Source organism: Hydra vulgaris, chromosome 11, assembly GCF_038396675.1.
Source record: "Hydra vulgaris chromosome 11, alternate assembly HydraT2T_AEP".
Classification (NCBI taxonomy): domain Eukaryota; kingdom Metazoa; phylum Cnidaria; class Hydrozoa; order Anthoathecata; family Hydridae; genus Hydra; species Hydra vulgaris.
Window position 1 is genome coordinate 30,877,352 of NC_088930.1, and position 6,000 is coordinate 30,883,351.

The following is a 6,000-nucleotide window of genomic DNA, read 5'->3' on the forward strand; positions in this document are numbered from 1 at the left end:
CTTTACCATTTTACAGGCTCACCATTTTTTTACTCCTGATTCCATTCTCTAACTCTACAAATCTCTTATTCGTCCCTATATGGAATATTATTGTCATATTTGGACTGGCTCTTCTAATGATACTCTTTCTCTTCTAGACAAGGTTTAAAAACGCATTGTAAACATAGTTGACCTGCTATATCTGCCAAGCTTGAGCCTCTCTCTCATCACCATAAAGATGCATTGCTCTCTCTATTCTGGACAATACTATCTTGGTCACTGTTCAAAGAAGCTACTATCTCTAATTCCATCAACCAAAACTCATTCTCACTTGACTTGTCATTCAGCAAAGTCTCATCATTTAACTGTATATGTCCCCTTGCATGCTTTAAAAACTTCCATTTGTCTAGTTTTTTTTCCAGGAACTTCAACCCTTCCGAACTCTCTCCCATCTTCATGTTTTCTTGACTCATACAATCTACATCTTTTTAAGTCTTCAATTAACTGCTTCTTTGCTCTATAAATCTATTCTTTATTTTCTAGTAACTCCCAACTTAATAGTGGTTGCTTGCAAAATTGTTGGGGCAGAAATATGAATTTACAAAAAAAAAAAAAATAATAATAATAATAAGAACGTACATCAGAACAACCTGCATCATCAATAACTGTTCTATTATGAACACCTTCATAAAAACCACAGCAGTTTCCTAATTTTTGTATATCAGATTTAGTAAAGTTTGAAAGCTGGCTCCATCCATGGGTAAGAACAGAGTGTTTTTGTGATTTATTAACAGACAATGCAACTATTGAAAATGCAAACATTATTAAGCAAATTAGTCCTAACATTATTATATACTATAACTTAGTCAAGGAAAACATAAACACAAATGCAAATTTTATAACTTAAACTACACACAATATATTTTTTTATTGTTTTATAAAATTAGAAAATAAGAACTATTCTTGTTTAATAGCATAAAAAACTTTTGTGACATTTTAATTTACTATTTTTTGCAACTGGATGATAGAAAGGACTTAGTTGCAAAAAAACCAGTAGCAAAAAAAACATTATGAAAACTATCCAAATCTCACAAGCCTGAAGCTATGAGTGTTATGACATTTATATTATAGCTGCATTTAAAATTTTATTATAATTTGGATTATACAAGTATAATTAAATTATGAGATTATATATCGAATAACAAACATAATACAAAAAACCTGCAATTTTAAAATTTAGGCTTTAAAAATTTGAAAAGATACAAAAAAAAGTGTTATTTGATGTTGTTTTGCTGAGCCTTGAAGGCCACAAAAAGCCAATAATATCAAAATAACTCCTATTCCAATAATCCCACCATTTATAGGCCAGCTTTTTAAAACTTTGTTCACTGTGAAGTAAACATGTAGTGTTGCAAGAAGCAACCCAAATAACTAAATTTAAATTTAAAAGAAATGACTCAACATCATAATAACAATAAAATAAGAATTCACCAAACATTATGTTAATAATGAAATAAAAATAAAACAATAATGGTCCCAATAAAAAAAAGAAAAAAAGAAGAAGAAGAATTACACTTTAACAGTGTTTTTCAATCATTTTGTCAAAATTACTTTTATTAAACAATTGCATCCACATATTTAGAATTTTAGCCCATACTGCATTTTAATTTATTGATGTTTTAAGCTTTTTTTTTTTAATAATATTATTTCTAGATTCTGTAAAACAGTTTAACATTAGGAAGAGTATCCAGGGGTTTAAAAAATAAAAAAAGAATAAAAAGTAGAAAAAATAATTATAATAGTTATAAATAATAATAATAATAATAATAATAACAATAATAACAATAATAATAGAGGAATATGTATTTAACCAAGAAGTACATCATCAAACTCTTTATTAAATTATTTATTACAGTTTTTATATAGCTTATATGAACTTAATATGTTTATGCTACAATAATTTATACAACTTTTTACTAAACTATTATATTATAGTGATTTTACAGACGTGTCATAACTGTATAAGTGCAAATTAATATTAAAGAAAATTTAATTAAATAAACAAATGATAAATGTCCACATTAATCATTTATTTATTATTTATTACTTAACAGATGCAAAAAAAAAAAATTTAATTTAAATTGTAAGAATCTTTTAGAGAAAGTATTTAAATAACCACAAAAAAAACTTCAATTAATATAAAGGCAGAGAACAGATACTAATTTTAGATACTAGATCAATATAAAACATGAATTACAAAAAAACTATTGAATAAAAACATTAGCAGTGTTGATGGTTAAATTAACATCATTTAATGGCTAAAGGTTTCTTTATTCTTTTATATTTAAATTTCCTTTTGAAAATAATTTGTTTTTTTTTAAAACAAAAGTTTTTTTCAAAAAAATGATGATGTAATGGCTGCAAAGAAAACTAAAGAAAGCAAAACAATTTTGTGGATTCTTGGCTTGTTTTAACCCATAAAAGTTTTTTTGTTAAAATAAAACTATCTGTGCACATAAAATAAAAATTAACTGATGATATTGATTTATGATCTTAAATTATTCTCAATTTGCTTTAACTTACCAACAGTAAACCATTGAATCCAATAAGGAATCTTTTCAAGCAATGAAAAGTGTAACATTTTAAGTGTATCATTGCCCTCTATATTTCCTCTTCTAATATAACAAATAATGAAGTAAATAGTAATAAGTACAGTGATAATAGCAACAAGGAAAAGATTGAAAATCTAAAAAAGAAAAAATGTCGATCAAGAACACTTTTTTTTTTTACAAATAATTAGTTAGAAAAAAAATTAATTTTTTTTTTTTCAACTCTAAATTTGGGATATAGTATTAATTCCAATAGGTATAACATTTTTTGCATTATTAAAAGTTAATTGTAATAAAATCAATTAAAAATGACTTAAATAAAGACAGAACTAAAACCAGTTTCTAACAAGTTATAAATTTTTGTAAAAATAATACATTTGCTCAATACTTAAAATATTGCATTTTAAAAATTTAAAAAAGGAATCTGGGAACTTGTGTGGGAAATGTCATATTTTTATGCACAGACACTACGAAATTTCATGTATCAGATACTGATACATGAAATTTGGCAACATATATAGCTTATATTGATAATTTAGCAAATTTCTAACAAATAATATACAGCAAATTTTATGTAATAGTACAAACTTTGTTAACTAGTTGCCAAACAGAAAAACAATCATTTGATATAAAAGTTTTATATATTACTGTTTGTCTCAGCTTTTTTCAGTCTTAAACTATTGGTTTTAAATTGTTTATATCTATCTTTCACTATTAGTGAAAGATAGATATAAAAGTTAAAAAAGTTAAACTTAAGTCTAAATTAAAATTGTATTAGAAACTAAAGAAGAATTAAAATTGTATTAGAAATGTTTTGCTAATAATAAAGTTTTTTTTATTTTTTTATTTATGATATACTTTTTCAAATATTTATATCTTTTAACAGAGATTTAATAAATATTTTATTTAAGCACATTTTATTTACTTATAATCATTAAGTATATTTAAATATAATCGTATATTATCATATATTAATATAGTCATCGTTTCTTCTACAATTACACTAAACCTCGTCCATCATCATTACACACAATGTACACATGTAGTTTAAACATATTCAAAATACCACCATCGCACTTTTTTTCTTTTCAGTTATCTCTTGTTTTTAAGGTATATTATTAAAAAAATTTCTTTCAGAACAACATTAATTATTTTTATTTCGACTTTTTAACACGGCTGTTTGATACAATGTAAAACATTAACAAGCGAGTTATACAAAAACATAATAATTTCCGCATAAATAAACATTAACTAAAAACTTTTTCATCTTTATATAAAAAGACGTTTTCATCTTTAAATAAAAAGAATATACAAGATTTTTTTTTTTTTAATGTACATTCGTTATGCGAAATAAAAAAAAGTATTGCTAAAATATTGCTAACGAATTTGATCACTTTTCTTTTATTGCGATTACAACTGAAACCAAATAAAATTTGATAATTAAAATTTACGCTAGTTTAAATGTTAATAATTGTTAAAAAATTAATATACTTTTCCACGAGGGTGTATTAGCCACCGCCATTTCCGCAAAATTTTTTATTATTGAAGGTCGTCATTTGATTTCTGGTGCATTTTGATGAGTAAATAGAAAAAATCATATTCATTTTTATTTAAAGTTTTATTTACTACCTCCTCTAGATACTCTAGGTACTATTACTCTACCTCCTCTAAAGTTTTATTTACTACTAAACCTCAACGCACTAGAGTGCGTTGAAGTTTTTAGAATTTTCTTGAATCTCCTTATTTTACGCTACTAATGTGCCAACTTAGTTTGCCCATTTAGTTTCTTTGCAATAAAACAATACTTTCAGGAAACAACCACATTTTATTGTTCCATCAATATATTATAGTAATTTTATTTATAAATATAGTTTAAAAATCTAAAATTTATTTTCTTTCAATTATTGCTTCTTTTTTTTTTTATAAAAACATTCGGTTCACAAATTTAGACTCAAAAACATAATCAACCACTTTATCACTTATCACTTTAATATTATACAATATGGTTAGTTAAAATGTTGTTTCAAAAGTTAATCAAATTTTTTTTGGTACTTACGGAATATTTTGCTCTATGCTCTGCTATTGACAGAAGAATATCTTGCTTCAACGCTTCATTTACGCACACTTTCGAGTAGTCTTGAATAAGTTTTAGCGCTCTTTCGACAGGATCATTTACTACATGTAGTTTATAAATCCAGTCCTTAAATCTTCTGTAAGTGCTGTGTCTCCCCCATTCCTTACAACTAACTTGACACCATTCAAGATTGTTCTTTGTAAATCCAAGGTTCTCAAAAACCAACCAACTCATGCCTCCTACAAATGATGGCAGATAAGAAGTATTTGGATTTTTGCATTGCTCTTAAAAATTTGGCTTTCCAACATCCTGTTTAGAGTCATATTTAAACAGCTTTTTAGCAACACTTTCTCTAACTTCGGGGATTAGTTCTTTGTCAGCAATAGAGAAAATTCTCCAGTCGTGGTACCAATGATGTCCAAGACGTGGTACCAATCAGTGGCGGATCCAGCATTTTTTAATCTTTGAGATAGCTAACATCCAGACATGGAGCTAACTGCAAACATTTTTATGTTTATACTTATATCAAATAATGAGGGTTTGCAAAAAATTGCGGTGATTGGAGGCTGGGAACAAAAAAGCCCCAAAATTTTTGCTACACCTGCCCCAGACGTGAGAGCAACAAGTTGATGAAATATTTTTTTGTATTATTCTCAACTAGACTTATATTCATCGATAATTTTTAAGTTTCATAGTATTATCTCTCAGCGTTCAAAAGTTATGACCATATAAGGTTCAAACCCCCCTCAATTTGAGGGGGTTGTAATTTTTATATGGTCATAATTTTTGAATTTTGCAATTTTTTGCAAACCCTCATTGTTTGATATAAGTATAAACATAAAAATGTTTGGAGTTAGCTCCATGTCTGGAAGTTAGCCATCTCAAAGATTAAAAAATGCTGGATCCGCCACTGCCAATGATGTCCAAGACGTGGTACCAATGATGTCCAATGTACAATGATGTACCAAGACTGTTCTCCAGTCGTGGTACCAATGATGTCGTTTCATCACGTCAATGCATGCTTGGGCAATATCAGGTCTTTTAATTTTATAATTTTCCATATCTCTGATTGCTTGTAAATCCATATCTGGAGCCGCACTTGCAAAAGGAGCTTTTAAAAACCAAAAAGTATAAAAAACACCAACAAACTCAGCAAAAACTGTAAAACGTGATATTCCGTTGTAGAAAAAAGATTTGAATCAAGCTGTGGACTAAAACTAAGGCAAAGTACAAGGTTATAGATTGATTTAGCAAGATATCTTGCATGATGGAAGGCACTAATTTTTTAAAATGAAATCCCGTGACAAATCCGCGTAAGTATACATTTGTTAACTGGCA

The 6,000-nt window shown here is 26.9% G+C and overlaps 1 protein-coding gene across 1 annotated transcript in view; it reads right to left on the reverse strand.

Annotated features, from left to right (window-relative positions):
* Positions 1-3,780, reverse strand: part of LOC100212949 (unconventional myosin-Ia) — a 68,075-nt gene extending 64,295 nt beyond the window's left edge. The window contains exons 1-4 of the mRNA XM_065810746.1: positions 3,598-3,780; positions 2,563-2,725; positions 1,243-1,410; positions 619-834 (exon numbers count right to left, since the gene is read on the reverse strand). The gene's annotated coding sequence lies outside the window, so the exon portion shown is untranslated. The remainder of the gene's footprint in view (positions 1-618; positions 835-1,242; positions 1,411-2,562; positions 2,726-3,597) is intronic.
* Between the last annotated feature and the right edge of the window lie 2,220 nt (positions 3,781-6,000).